At 40.1% G+C, this 14,351-nt stretch overlaps 1 protein-coding gene across 4 annotated transcripts in view; it reads left to right on the forward strand.

Annotated features, from left to right (window-relative positions):
• Positions 1-14,351, forward strand: part of CSRNP3 (cysteine and serine rich nuclear protein 3) — a 150,571-nt gene that overhangs the window by 99,949 nt on the left and 36,271 nt on the right. The window contains exons 1-2 of one of the 4 annotated variants that reach the window (XM_056534895.1): positions 1,981-1,999; positions 2,122-2,235. The exons of 1 other annotated variant lie outside the window; for it this stretch is intronic. The gene's annotated coding sequence lies outside the window, so the exon portion shown is untranslated. 2 more of the 4 variants (XM_056534896.1, XM_056534893.1) reach the window with 2 other exon arrangements.

Consider the following 14,351-nt stretch of genomic DNA (forward strand, 5'->3'; position numbering starts at 1 on the left):
AATAGGGGTGTCCAAAATGTGGCCCTCCAGCTGTTGCAAAATTTCAGATACTGCAAAATAGGGGTGTCCAAAATGTGGCCCTCCAGCTGTTGCAAAATTTCAGATACTGCAAAATAGGAGTGTCAAAAATGTGGCCCTCCAGCTGTTGCAAAATTTCCGATACTGCAAAACAGTGGTGTCCAAACAATGGCCCTCCAGCTGTTGCAAAATTTCAGATACTGCAAAACAGTGGTGTCCAAACTGTGGCCCTCCAGCTGTTGCAATATTTCAGATACTGCAAAACAGTGGTGTCCAAACTGTGGCCCTCCAGCTGTTGCAAAATTTCAGATACTGCAAAATAGTGGTGTCCAAACTGTGGCCCTCCAGCTGTTGCAAAATTTCAGATACTGCAAAATAGGGGTGTCCAAAATGTGGCCCTCCAGCTGTTGCAAAATTTCAGATACAGCAAAATAGGGGTGTCCAAAATGTGGCCCTCCAGCTGTTGCAAAATTTCCGATACTGCAAAATAGTGGTGTCCAAACTGTGGCCCTCCAGCTGTTGCAATATTTCAGATACTGCAAAACAGTGGTGTCCAAACTGTGGCCCTCCAGCTGTTGCAAAATTTCAGATACTGCAAAATAGTGGTGTCCAAACTGTGGCCCTCCAGCTGTTGCAAAATTTCAGATACTGCAAAACAGTGATGTCCAAACTTTGGCCCTCCAGCTGTTGCAAAATGTCAAATACTGCAAAATAGTGGTGTCCAAACTGTGGCCCTTCAGCTGTTGCAGAATTTCAGATACTGCAAAACAGTGGTGTCCAAACTGTGGCCCTCCAGCTGTTGCAGAATTTCAGATACTGCAAAACAGTGGTGTCCAAACTGTGAACCTCCAGCTGTTGCAAATTTTCAGATACTGCTAAACAGTGATGTCCAAACGGTGGCCCTCCAGCTGTTGCAAAATTTCAGATACTACAAAATAGTGGTGTCCAAACTTTGGCCCTCCAGCTGTTGCAAAATGTCAGATACTGCAAAATAGTGGTGTCCAAACTGTGGCCCTCCAGCTGTTGCAGAATTTCAGATACTGCAAAACAGTGGTGTCCAAACTGTGGCCCTCCAGCTGTTGCAAATTTTCAGATACTGCAAAACAGTGATGTCCAAACTGTGGCCCTCCATCTGTTGCAAAATTTCAGATACTGCAAAATAGTGGCGTCCAAACTGTGGCCCTCCAGCTGTTGCAAAATTTCAGATACTGCAAAATAGTGGCGTCCAAACTGTGGCCCTCCAGCTGTTGCAAAATGTCAGATACTGCAAAATAGTGGTGTCCAAACTGTGGACCTTCAGCTGTTGCAGAACTACAACTCCCAGCATGCCCGGACAGCCGTTGGCTGTCCGGGCATGCTGGGAATTGTAGTTTCGCAACAACTGGAGGGCCATAGTTTGGACACCACTGGTTTGCAGTATCTGAAATTTTGCAACAGCTGGAGGGCCACAGTTTGGACACCTTTGGTCTACAGCTTCCAGATTTTGTATTCCTCAATAAAGCTCTGTATACAGATTTGTTTAGCCGGGATAAAGAAATCCCCGAAACGTAATAATTCCTCTGTGGGTGATTGATCTTTTGTTGTTCTAAACTAATTATCTTCATTACATATCATACTCCAGAATCTGGCATAATTCCTATAAAAATCATTTATGTCCCGTCATATAGGGTGTTATGCTAATTCACCAGAAATCCCATTAAGATCCGTAGACGACATTTTTTTTTCTTTTCGGTAAAAAATACAAAAAATAAATAAATAAATAAACAAAGCACGTTGTTTGGGGATTTTCTTTGATTTGTAGTGGATTAATGACTTCAAACAGCTTGACTGATTCGCTGGCCCTTCCTCTTGCTCGGATTCAGCTGATAAAAATATCCATAGACAGTGAAGTCAGTGGACGCCTGGATTTCTCAGACAAGACTCCCATGTGATCACAATCCAGGCAGGCTCAGTGAGGCTGGAGCTGTTCTACAAGCAGTAGGTAATGAGTCTTTGTGCAGACTAGGGGCTCTAACAATAAAGCCTATGCTACCGGCTATAAAATACTGCTTTGGCAAATTTGCAAGGAAAGAAAAAAAAAAAAAATGCTTTATCCAAATACAGGCACCAACGTCCGCTTCTGACCATGCAATCTACCAGGAATCAACGTTTTACGGATTATTATTAGGATTTATTCAGGTGGAGAGGGTATGGATGGGCAAGCAGCGTTCTGAGCAGGTCAGTTATCATTTTTTTCGGTATTCGTAACGTTTGGCGGCTTAGACCATGTGAACGAAATGCTTAATGTGGATGTAATTGTTTTGATGATGCTCATTTGCATATAGAGTATTGGGCATGGGAATATGGGTTCTTGCATTGTCATACATGTGTGATTGAATGGCCTGTGCTTGGCCAATTAGAGTGCAAATATATCATTAGCCGAAATTTTTTTTTTTTTTATAAACTAATGCCTATATAATGTCCTATCTAGCATATTGCATTCCGTGATTTAAAAAAAAAAAAAAAAAACATTTTATTTTTTATTTTTATTTTTTTATGGTGCTGTCCATATTTAGAAATAATTGTTAAAAATACATAAACTGCCATAGTTGCAATTAATATTTTTTCCATTTTAAGTACAAATGCTGTAGTATTTGCTTGCTATGTAGTTTTTACAATTAACTATATAAAATTATTTATATATAATTTCCTTTTTTTTTTTTTTTTTTTTTTTTTCCTTCATAGTATATTCCTCATTTTGACAACCATAGCATAGCTATATATACTAATAGCACAAGAATTTAGGGAATGGCCTGCCTAAACACTGTATTTATCCCAGTCCATTAGCATCTACATAAACACATCCAAAGCTTTTCATTTTATACATTTTGGGCTGTCAGCTTTCAATTAAAGCGCCTTTGTCTTGCGGCTCATTTCCATTACAATAGCTGACTACACAAATTCAGCCAGTAAGAGTAAAATCAGCAAAGACCGTATTGGGGGCTTAACTTGGAATTTATCTTAACAATTTGTTTTTAATTGTGTTGCATTTAAATCCCGGATAATTAAGCGAGGGATTAACCGATAGCGTAGATGAAAGGAAAACAAAAAAAAAATAATCCAATATTTTTAATTTGAAAATATAGTCTAAATTACGTAACAGAAATTTGTGTTGTGCATTGTGTCATACTTTTAAATGTTGAAATTCATATTCCTCGAATAACCAGGCAATAGGATCAAATACTATAGATTCAAAGTTACAATTTATCTTCTGGTATTTGTTTTGCTGCAGAATCACATGATTTATTTTTTATTTTTTTTATTTTTTATTTTTTCCTTTCAGCTGTTTGGACATGTACAGGCATTATGTAAATGACTCCACAATGCTAGGTTTTAACTGCAGAGACAAGGAGGAGGCGCTGGGGGGATTAAAGGTCATTGTACTGATGAAAAAGCTGAATGGGAAACAACACTACGTGTGATCGCAAGGCCCTTTATTAAAATGTGAGCGCCCATGTTTAATTAAGGTAGCGAAGATTTGATCTGAAAGATCTTGAGCTAAAGTTAGCCATCCGTGGTCAGGCAACGCAGAACAATATTCTTACTGTAGATGGACTCTGCTAGGATGCATTGTAGCACATTTAATAGCATATATATTTATTTATTTTATTTATTTTTTTTATTTCCTTTGCCATGCAATTATTACAGGCTGTATCCATTTATGCGCTGGCTTTTTATTGGAAGCCAAGTGCCGTAATCTACAAGGAGCCTTAACGTTTTTAAACCCTACTTGAAAATACCAGATACGCTTTATTGGGCTAAATAAAAATAAAAAATCAATAATGTTATCATGAATGATTGGTTTGTACATCATGGGTTACAAAAGCTGAATCCATCTTGGGCAACAGTATTGTCACTTTCATTGATGTTGTCATGTGCATTTTATGGCTATCACAATGGTTATGTGGTTTTATAGTTTTGTCTTTGTATAGTGATGTATATCAGATGACCAGGTTTCATCTATGATATTTAAAACCTTCCATTCTGCCAAGCGATGCTTCTGATCTATTGACTGTTTCATTTAGATTTGAGGAAGGAATCGTGTAAAATGTTTAATCGTCAGAGGGAGAATTTATGGTGAAGAATTGAGGCCATTTTCAAAATGTTGGTTTTACCCTCAAATACTAGGCTATGTTTGTATGTAACATATTGATCGGTGTTTGTAACCAAAACCAGCAGTGGAACCGGCACAATGAGAACCACAATGGAATGATTTGCTCAATGTTTTTTGTGTTTCACAGAAACACTCCTGGTTTTTCCTACTGACCAAATTCTACCTGTGAACATAGTCATACGTGTAAAATATTGTGTAATACTATGGCTTGTAGAATATTTGTCCAAATAAATAGGCAAAATAAAAATATAAAGGGAATTTTTTTCTAAGGCAAATGAAGAAAAAATATTCAAATGTTAAAAACCCTTATCTAGTAAAGTAATATAGAAAATTTAAAATCAATCAAATTCTGTTCTTTGGACACTCCAATGGACCATAATAAATATATATTATAATAATTTTAGTTTGCTATATATCCTGTCCATTCTGAAGAATCCCACTGAAAGGCTTCTTAAGATATCTATGTTCTATCCCATTAAAATACTATTTATAACTTATGGACATATATATATTACTGATTGCATAAATTATATTTTATAACCTAAAGAAAATCATTGATTTTAATAATTTGCTATATGTTTACTTCTGATGTATCTATAAATGGCTGTTCATTTAATATATGGAATTTACATGGTTCCACCTGTCACTTAATATCTCGGCTGTTTCCCTGCGGAATCGTCAAAGGAGTAAACTCGCACTTTGGTCGAAACTAGATATTGCCAAAAAAAAAAAGGCCACAGGATTACCTTCAAGAAGCCAAAGACTAGAATGAATTACTCCTGAAAAGCTCCATTGTTAATAAAGCAAAAGGACATGGACTTCCTTTATGTATAAGTAGACATTTTACATAAGGAATTGTCTGGATCACTAAAGCTACTACCTATTTTCCTATGTACAGGCATAAGCTGGAACTTTTGCAATTCTTCCATTAAAGGGGTACTCCAAAGGATAGGGGATAAGATATCTGATCGCAGGGGTTCTGCTGCTGGCCCCCAGCAGCAGAACCCCTGCGATCAGATATCTTATCATATCCCATCATATCTCCTGCTGCACCCCTGTACATCAGCAGCCTTGAGCTATGTTTGCTTGGATTGAGGGGGCGAGGCATGATGTCATGAGGGGGCGGGCCATGACATCCCGATACTCCATCCCCTGTATCGCCCGTCTTCAGCAAACATAGCTTTAGGCTGCTGATGTATGGGGGTGCAGCAGGAGAGATCACGGGGGTCCCCAGTGGCGGGGCCCCGTGATCAGACATCTTATCCCCTATCCTTTGGATAGAGGGTAAGATGTCTAGGGGTGGAGTACCCCTTTAAGTCAGCCTCCTGTAGGTAGGCCTATATCAATAGACATACATATTGATACAATGATTTCCTGAAAGCTTAGGTCAGTAACCTAATTATTAAGGTAACTATTTATTATGCTCAAGCAAATTCATTTTGACTGACACTGGTGGTTTAGATCAGTGTTTTCCAAAGAGTGTTGGAGCTGTTGCCAAACCACAATTCCCATAATGCCAGGACACAAACATTAGTAGCCATTTCTCTGTAGTTATGAGGACGGGATCTGGAGATCGACAGGAAGAATAATGGGGTGGAAAGAGGTTGTGACTTGTCTAGGCAGTGATAGTGGGACATCATGCCTAATAGATTAAATACATTTAAAAAAATGTATAGATAAAATAGGTAAATAAAAATAAATAGCCTTAGCATGAAGGGTCAGCCAGTTGCCACAGCTCCTGTATTATTATAGGATATTACACTTTCTGCTCCCTGTGCATCCCCCACCGTCATTATAGGGGAAGGCGGCTGCTGCTGCCTTCACTTATATTTGTTCTTTCCTGGGGAGTTTTAAATATTGACCTTACTAACCCCCTCCAAGGTACCAATTGCCTCCATCTCCCTGCGGAAACAATAGAACTCCTCTAGGGCTAATGAATGGATTTTGATCCATATTTGTCTCTCATTTTGAAACAAAATTTTACCCAAAAGGAGTGGATCAGGCACAGAGAAAGTATACTGTAAGTATATGAAAATACAAATTTTTTATTTTTTCACAAAAAACACAACAGTAGCCCAGCCTTAGGTGGATGGTGCCCAGGCTGCTTAGTGTTTCTCCCTGCTGTAGTATGGTTAACGCTGTTGGGTGGTGGCAGCAACCATAGGGGACACTGGAAGTACAATGAGGTGAGAACCGCATAGATCTTCAGGAAAGTGCAATACAGGAAAAAAATAATTATTTACCTTTAATTTTATATGATTGCTGAGATGAGAATTCCTTTTAAGGGTATGATAACATGATGGAATTTCTGAAATTCTGCAGATATTCTGTTCTGCAAAGCTTGAATGTAATTGCGAAATTCAGGCAGAATTTGTGTTCTCAGAACACAAAATTCCACAAAAAATTTAAAAACCTATTAATATCAATGGAACTCCACTGCGTAATTCAGCAAAATATATATACTGGTCTTATATTTTTGAGGAAAGCACTTATGCCTACCCCACTGTTCTACACAGCAGTGTAGTGTGTCCAAATGTTTGTAAAAACATAATGGGGGAGGTTTATCAAAATCGGTGCAGTTCGCTTTCATTTTTCAGAGGCCTTGTTAAAAATAGGCAATCTGGTTGCTATGGGCAACTTTTCTGGGGTGTTTAGACCTCCAAATACCGTAAACGTAGAAAGCGTTTTCCTAATACTAGAGAAGAGAGAGGCACTGCCATTGGGAGTGTTTTTAGTACATAAAGCAGTTTGGGCAGGACAATACATTGTAGAAAGTTCTTTCTGCCTAGCCATAAGACAAATGGGACTGACCAAGATTCTATGATTTTGTCTGTTTTTGATTAGTGGGATGTAATTTATTGCGTATAGTTCTTTTAGATTGGTAGAGGTGGTGAGACCTAAGTATTTGATACCAGGTGATGGAGTGTTTGGTGTAGGTATCGACCTCCTTTCTTTGGAAGAGTGATGTTGAGGACCTGGGACTGACTTTCATTTTATTTTGAAATTGGATAAATAACCAAATTAATTGAATATTTCCTTAACCAGTGGAAGAGCTTGTTGTGGGTTAGTTATGAAAAATGTAATATCGTCGGCATATGCTGCTTATTTTTGCTCTCTATTACATGTAATGCCCTTTTTTATATTGGGCGTCTGACAAACATCAAAATCCCCCCCCCCCCCCCCCTCATCTATGTACTCATCTACATGTTTTCCTGAACCGGGATTGCCCCCAGAGCTCTGACATTTAAAAGACTATTAGTGAGTGGATCGCTAAGGTAGATCCTATATACAGATTAGCGGAGCTCATAACAAATTCAATCGGATCTGGACACCATGGATCACGTTTAGGAAATGCCAAACATAACATCTCCTAAACCCCCAAACACACATGATACATCGCCAATATAACTCCACTTGTCTAGCCAAATACCCCCCCCCCCCTCCCCATTCTTGCTTATATTTTGGTCTTTGCTTTCCGCAGATATTATTCTCTTCATTTCTCAATTTGTAACTGTAAGACTAAGTTCTTTCGTCACCATAAGTCTAATCGAGAAACAGCCTTGTTTACTAAACTTTACTAAAAAATCTATGGTGGTGGTGGTGTTTCTATTACCGTAGTTTAAATGAACACATACTGCACTGTAAATTTGTTGCATTGTTTGAATAAAACAATAAGTAAATTTAAAACAAGAATGCCAAAAACAAAGCTAACAATAATATAGATTTTTCAATAACGTGGCTGTAGACTTCATGGTAACAACTGGTCAAAAAACCCTGTGTATGACTCCAACCTATACCACGTTTTGATGAGTTCACAGGGATGTTCTGAGATGCTGAATTTACTTCATTACAGTTTACATGCATCTTATAATGCAATAGAAAAAAATGTGAAACCAATGTGGACGATGCTGGTCGTACTTTGTTGTCCTTTACTAAATCCCAGCAATGTGGTTGACCAAGCAATGCTGTCCAGTAGTCCATGAAACTCACGACTTCTGATACAGATAACCACAAATACTTTTCCGATTAACTCAATACTGCACTTGAGCCACACAAGGGATGTATATGTTAAAGGGGTATTCTGGCTTTATACATTTTATCCCCTATCCTTTGGATAGGGGATAAGATGTATGTTCACAGTTGTCCCGCCGCTGGGACTCCCACGATCTCGGTGCAGCCCCTGGCATTCTGTGCCTGGTGCTGCCTCCGAGACAGAGACATGACATCACGGCCACGTTCAGTCGTGACGCCATGCCCCCTCCATTCATGTCTATGGGCTGCCACGCCCCCTCTCATAGGCATGTGTGGAGGGGGCGTGGCGTGACAGCACGAGGGGCATGTCCATGACATCACTAGGTAGCAAAATCAGCCCTTCACTTTAATGGGTAGGAATATAAGCAGCAATTATGGCACATGTGACCCTACCCATTCATACTACAGATTAACGGTTCAGCAGCCTTCCATTGCTTTCAATGTGATTTCTGTTGCACCATTCACACTAATTTCTGTAGTGGATGTTCTACCACGGAAGTTAAAGACCCCCGAGACTCTGCCGGAAGAATGAACACGCTAATTCTTTTGGCGGAATGCACTCAGAAATGCATTGCTGTCTATAGAGAGGGAGCATTTCTGTGCGGTCCTACTGCCAGCTTGTTCTGCCAGTGCCCGCAACAGAAGGAATTTCTGCTGTCCAGAATATCTCTACGGACGAATATTCTGTAGTATGAATAAGCCCTTAGTGTTTTTTTTCAATTTTTTTTACTGTTTCAGAACATTCTTCAATCCTCTGAATAAAGACTTGGTTGGCGCTTCAAAGTGCATGGAAAGGACATCAAAAGTATTCATGTTTTTTGATGTGCTTTAGAATATATTCCTTTTCACTTTCTGACTAAACAAAACATATATTTTTGCACGTATTCCGTGATTTTGTATTTTATTTGACTATGCTACAGGGGCTGTAAAGTTAGTGTAGTTCATAATATAGTGTCTGTACCTGTGTGTGATGGTGGTCTCGCAATTCTTCAGATTTTCGCCCCAATATTTATTTTTAACAGCATACAAAATGACTCATGTCTCTGGTTTTCCCAGGTTGCAGTGCATTTAGATGTGACATCACTTTTCAGGTGTGCAAAGGGAGCCTGTTCTGCTTCAATGGGTGGAGCAACCGCTGGGTGGGAGAGAGAGAGCCCGGAATTGTGCAAAATTTAAAGACAGGTCTTATATTTTAACAGAATTCGGATAACTGCAATGGAAATTCTGCCATGTGAATGGGACAGCTGAATCCCCAATGTGCAGTTAAGCTGAATTTTCTGGTTGTTTTTTGCGAACTAACTAAAAAAAAAAAAAAAAAAAAGTCTAAAAAAATAAATTTTAAAAATGCACAATAAGCATCACAATACTGTAAGTGCTCATAGTGTTACATGCAACTGGTCAGTAAATGCAGCATATTCATAAGCTGAGACCCCCTTACACCTGCTGCTGATTGACAGTTTTCTCGCTATTACTCCAATTACTGTGCGTCGGAAGGAAATCTTCATTTTAGCAGCGGGGTGGGCAGGAGGAACCTCAGCTAAGGAATATACCCGACCCATTCAAAGTGCTTGCAGGTTCCATTTAACAGAAGGCAGTGTTTCCCAACCATGGTGCCTCTAGCTGTTGCAAAACTACAACTTCCAGCATGCCCAAACAGCCTTTGGCTGTTTGGGCATGCTGGAAGTTGTAGTTTTGCAACAGCTGGGGGCACCCTGGTTGGGCAAACACTGCTGTACAACAAAAGCTCCATGGACATTGCAAACGACATTCTTTGCCCCTTTAATGTCTATGGGGAAAGTTTTGTGGGCATGCTCTTTGACCTGTGCAAGGAGGGTAAAGCATATTTAGGTATGCTGGGAGTTATAGTTTTGTACCAGCTGGAGGCACCTTGGTCAGGAAACACTCTCATAACGTTTTGTGGTCTTATGCAGTAGCTTCCAAATGCATGTTTATGTTACCATACAAAAGCAAAAAAAAAGCCTTAAAAACCTTATTACTTTATTGTCATGTCTAATGCTTTGTTTTGTTTTATTTATTATTTTTTTTTTTTAACTGTCAAGTTCTGAAGTGTTTTCATATCATTTCTTACACAACCTTTCATAAAATAAGTTATAAGGCTGGGTTCACACTACGAAAGATTCTGAGGGGGGCCAGCACCTACTGAATCAGTTGGTGCTAGGGCCTCACGGGCATTGGCAACCCCATAGACTGCAATGTCTGCAGAGTGGATTCTGCCTGAAGGATAAACAAGTTTAATTCTTTTGGTGACAAAATTTCGCTGAAATTCCGTAGTGTGCACTGTGCAGCGGAATCTCATCGCCAGCTATTGGGATTCTGCTGCTTCGAAATTTCCGACCAAAACTCTTAAGTGGAAGTGTGAACCCAGCCTCATGGTACCAGAACTATGAATGTGAAGATGAATCTTCCGAATGTTTGTTTTGTTTAATTAAATTTTTTTTTTTTTTTTTTTTTTTTTTAGTAGGGTAGGGAGGCTCAGCTGAAGGTAACCCAGCTATGATTTAAAGGGGTACTCCGGTGAAAAACTTATTTCTTTTTTTTTTTTTCTTTCTTTCTTTCTTTCTTTCTTTCTTTCTTTTTTTTTTTTTTTTAAATCAACTGGTGGCAGAAAGTTAGATTTGTAAATTACTTCTATTAAAAAAATCTTAATCCTTCCTGTACTTATTAGCTGCTGACTACTACAGTGGAAATTCTTTTCTGTTTGAAACACAGAGCTGTCTGCTGACATCACGAGCACAGTGCTCTCTGTCCAATTTAGGAACTGTCCAGAGTAAAAGGAAATCCCCATAGCAAACATATGCTGTTCTGGACAGTTCATAAAATGGACAGAGATGTCAGCAGAGAGCACTGTGCTCGTGATGTCAGCAGACTGTTCTGTGTTTCAAAAAGAAAAGAACTTCCGCTGTAGTATTTAGCAGCTAATAAGTACGGGAAGGATTAAGATTTTTTAATAGAAGTCATTTACAAATCTGTTTAACTTTCTGGCACCAGTTGATTTAAAAAAAAAAAAAAAAAAAAAACATGTTTTTCACCGGAGTACCCCTTTAATGCTTTTTAGTAAGATGAGCCAGAAGGTGGTCCGTACGTCCATTGCTTCAACTACATACTAGAATCTGTTCACATCTGCTTCATCAGAGCAAACAGCTGTGCACATCAATCTTTATAGACATGCACAAAATGTTTTTTGTTTTATTTATTTATTTATTTTTATTTATTTATTGTTAAGTAATCTGCAACCTTGGCCTCCTCAACCATTAGGGGAAATGTTTCCAAAGCTTTATATGGGTGATCCGAGGGTATTCCTAAGACTAGAGGGGCCTCAATTTGCTGCTATTTTTCTAAAGAAACAGGGTTTATTTTGTTTTTAGTTTTTTCCCTTTTTAACTTTTATTTAGCACCTGCGTTTTCTCTGGTGTTCCACTTAGAAACCACCTGGGAAAATGTCACAGACCAATACACAGTGTACGCAGTGCATTTTATATTTCCATATATACTGTAAAGTAACACCTGCTGCAAAAAACAAAATCATAACCATTGTAATCACAGCAAGAAAACAGAGAGGTACCTAAGTCGTGTACAAAATAAATAAAATAAATGTTATTGAAGCTTACAGCATTAACGATCTGCCTCAGTTCTGAAATCAACAAAATACATCAGTCCTGTGGACATGTACTCCTTCCCCCTACCGTGTTCTCACTACTTCCTGGTTAAGTATGTATTTATTCTCTAAATGTCCCAATAAAGGTGTGAGTGTGTGTTGTGTTGTGTTGTGTGTGTTTATTTTTTTATTTTTTATTTTTTTTACTTCCTGAATACAGTCTGCAATATTAAAGGGGTTACCCAGAAATGTATGGCCTCTTTAACCCCTTAAGGACTCTTGACGTACGCATACGTCATGACAACCTGGTACTTAAGGACCCATGACGTACGTGTACGTCGTGGAGAATTCCGGCCCCTGCCACGCACCGGGCAGGGATCGGACCGGGATGCCTGCTGAAATCATTCAGCAGGCATCCCATGCAAATGCCCAGGGGGGGTCTTCAGACCCATGTCAGCGATCGCGGCAAATCGCAAGTGAATTCACACTTGCGATTTGCACAATTCCGGGTCATTACGGGTCTATAGTGACCCGGTGACCCGGAATATAAGGGGATCGCAGTTGTCTAAGACACCTGTAGCGATAGGAGTGAGGTGGCAGGGGTGCCTCCCCTGCTATTGGTGGTCTAGACGCGACCACCAATAGCAGATCGGGGGCGGGGGGGGGGGGGGTTAACTTTCGTTTTCCCCGTCCCGCCCACCCACAACAGGCGGGGCAGGATGGGGAAACGACGTGGACCGGCGCCGAAGATCCACTTACCGATCCTGGCGGGCGACAAAGGCTGCGGGCGACAGATCGGCGGGCGGCCATGACGTGCGGCTGGATCCGACAGAAGCCGGTGAGTTGCCTAGCAACATCTGGAGGATACAGTTTGAGACCATTATACAGTGGTCTCTAACTGTAGCCCTCCAGATGGTGCAAAACTACAACTCCCAGCATGCCCAGACAGCTGTTTGCTGTCAGGGCATGCTGGGAATTGTAGGTTTGCAACAGCTGGAGGACCACAGTTTGAAGATCACTTTGCAGTGTTCTCTAAAACTGTAGCCCTCCAGATGTTGCAAAACTGCAAATCCCAGCATGTCCAAACAGCTGTCTCGGCATGCTGGGAGTTGTAGTTGCGTACCTCCAGCTATTGCATAACTACATCTCTCAGCATGCCCTTCAGCGATCAGTACATGCTGGGAGTTGTAGTTTTGCAACAGCTGGAGGCACACTGGTTGGAAAATACTGAGTTAGGTAACTAACTGAAGGTTTTCCAACCAGTGTGTCTCCAGCTGTTGCAAAAGTACAACTCCCAGCATGCACGGTCTGTCAGTACATGCTGGGAGTTGTAGTTTTGAAACAGCTGGAGGTTTGCCCCCCCCCCATGTGAACGTACTTTTTCTCCTTTTTACCCCTTATGAAAAGGAAAAGTTGGGGGGTTACACCAGCATGTTAGTGTAAATTTTTTTTTTTTTTTGTTACACACTAACATGCTGGTGTTGCCCCATACTTTTTTATTTTCACAAGCGTTAAAAGGGAAAAAAAGACCCCTAAAAATTTGTAACGCAATTTCTCCTGAGTACAGAAATACCCCATATGTGGGTGTAAAACGCTCTGCGGACGCACAACGCTCTGCGGACGCACAACAAGGCTCAGGAGTGAGAGCGCACCATGTACATTTGAGGCCTAAATTGGTGATTTGCACAGGGGTGGCCGATTTTACAGCGGTTCTGACATGAACGCAAAAATATAAATACCCACATGTGACCCCATTTTGGAAACTACACCCCTCATGTAATGTAATAAGGGGTCCAGTGAGCATTTACACCCTACAGGTGTCTGGCAGATTTTTGTAACAGTGGTCCATGAAAATGAAAAAAATGCAATTTTTCACTTGCACAGCCCACTGTTCCAAAGATCTGTCAAATGCCAGTGGGGTGTAAATACTCACTGCACCCCTTATTAAATTCTGTGAGGAATGTAGTTTCCAAAATAGGGTCACATGTGGGGGGGCCACTGTTCTGGCACCACGGGGGGCTTTGTAAACTCACATGGCCCCTGACTTCCATTCCAAACAATTTTTTTTTCCCCAAAAGCTCAATGGCGCTCCTTCTCTTCTGAGCATTGTAGTTCGCCCGCAGAGCACTAGACAACCACACATGGGGTATTTCCATACTCAGAAGAGATGGGGTTTCAAATTTTGGGGGGCATTTTGTCCTATTACCCCTTGTAATAATTTTAAATTTGAGGGAAAACTAGCATTTTTGTGGAAGAAAAAATGTACACATCCAACTTTCATGAAAAATCGTTAAACACCTGTGGGGTGTTAAGGCTCACTGGACCTCTTGTTACGTGCCTTGAGGGGTTTATTTTCCAAAATAGTATGCCATGTGGTTGTTTTTTTTTTTTTTTTTTTTTTTTTTTTTTATTTACATTTGAGGGAAAACTAGAATTTTAGTGAAGAAAAAAAAAATCATTTTCACATCCAACTTTAATGAAAAGTCGTCAAACACCTGTGGGGTGTTAAGGCTCACTGGACCCCTTGTTACG

This window comes from Hyla sarda, chromosome 8, assembly GCF_029499605.1.
Source record: "Hyla sarda isolate aHylSar1 chromosome 8, aHylSar1.hap1, whole genome shotgun sequence".
NCBI lineage: Eukaryota > Metazoa > Chordata > Amphibia > Anura > Hylidae > Hyla > Hyla sarda.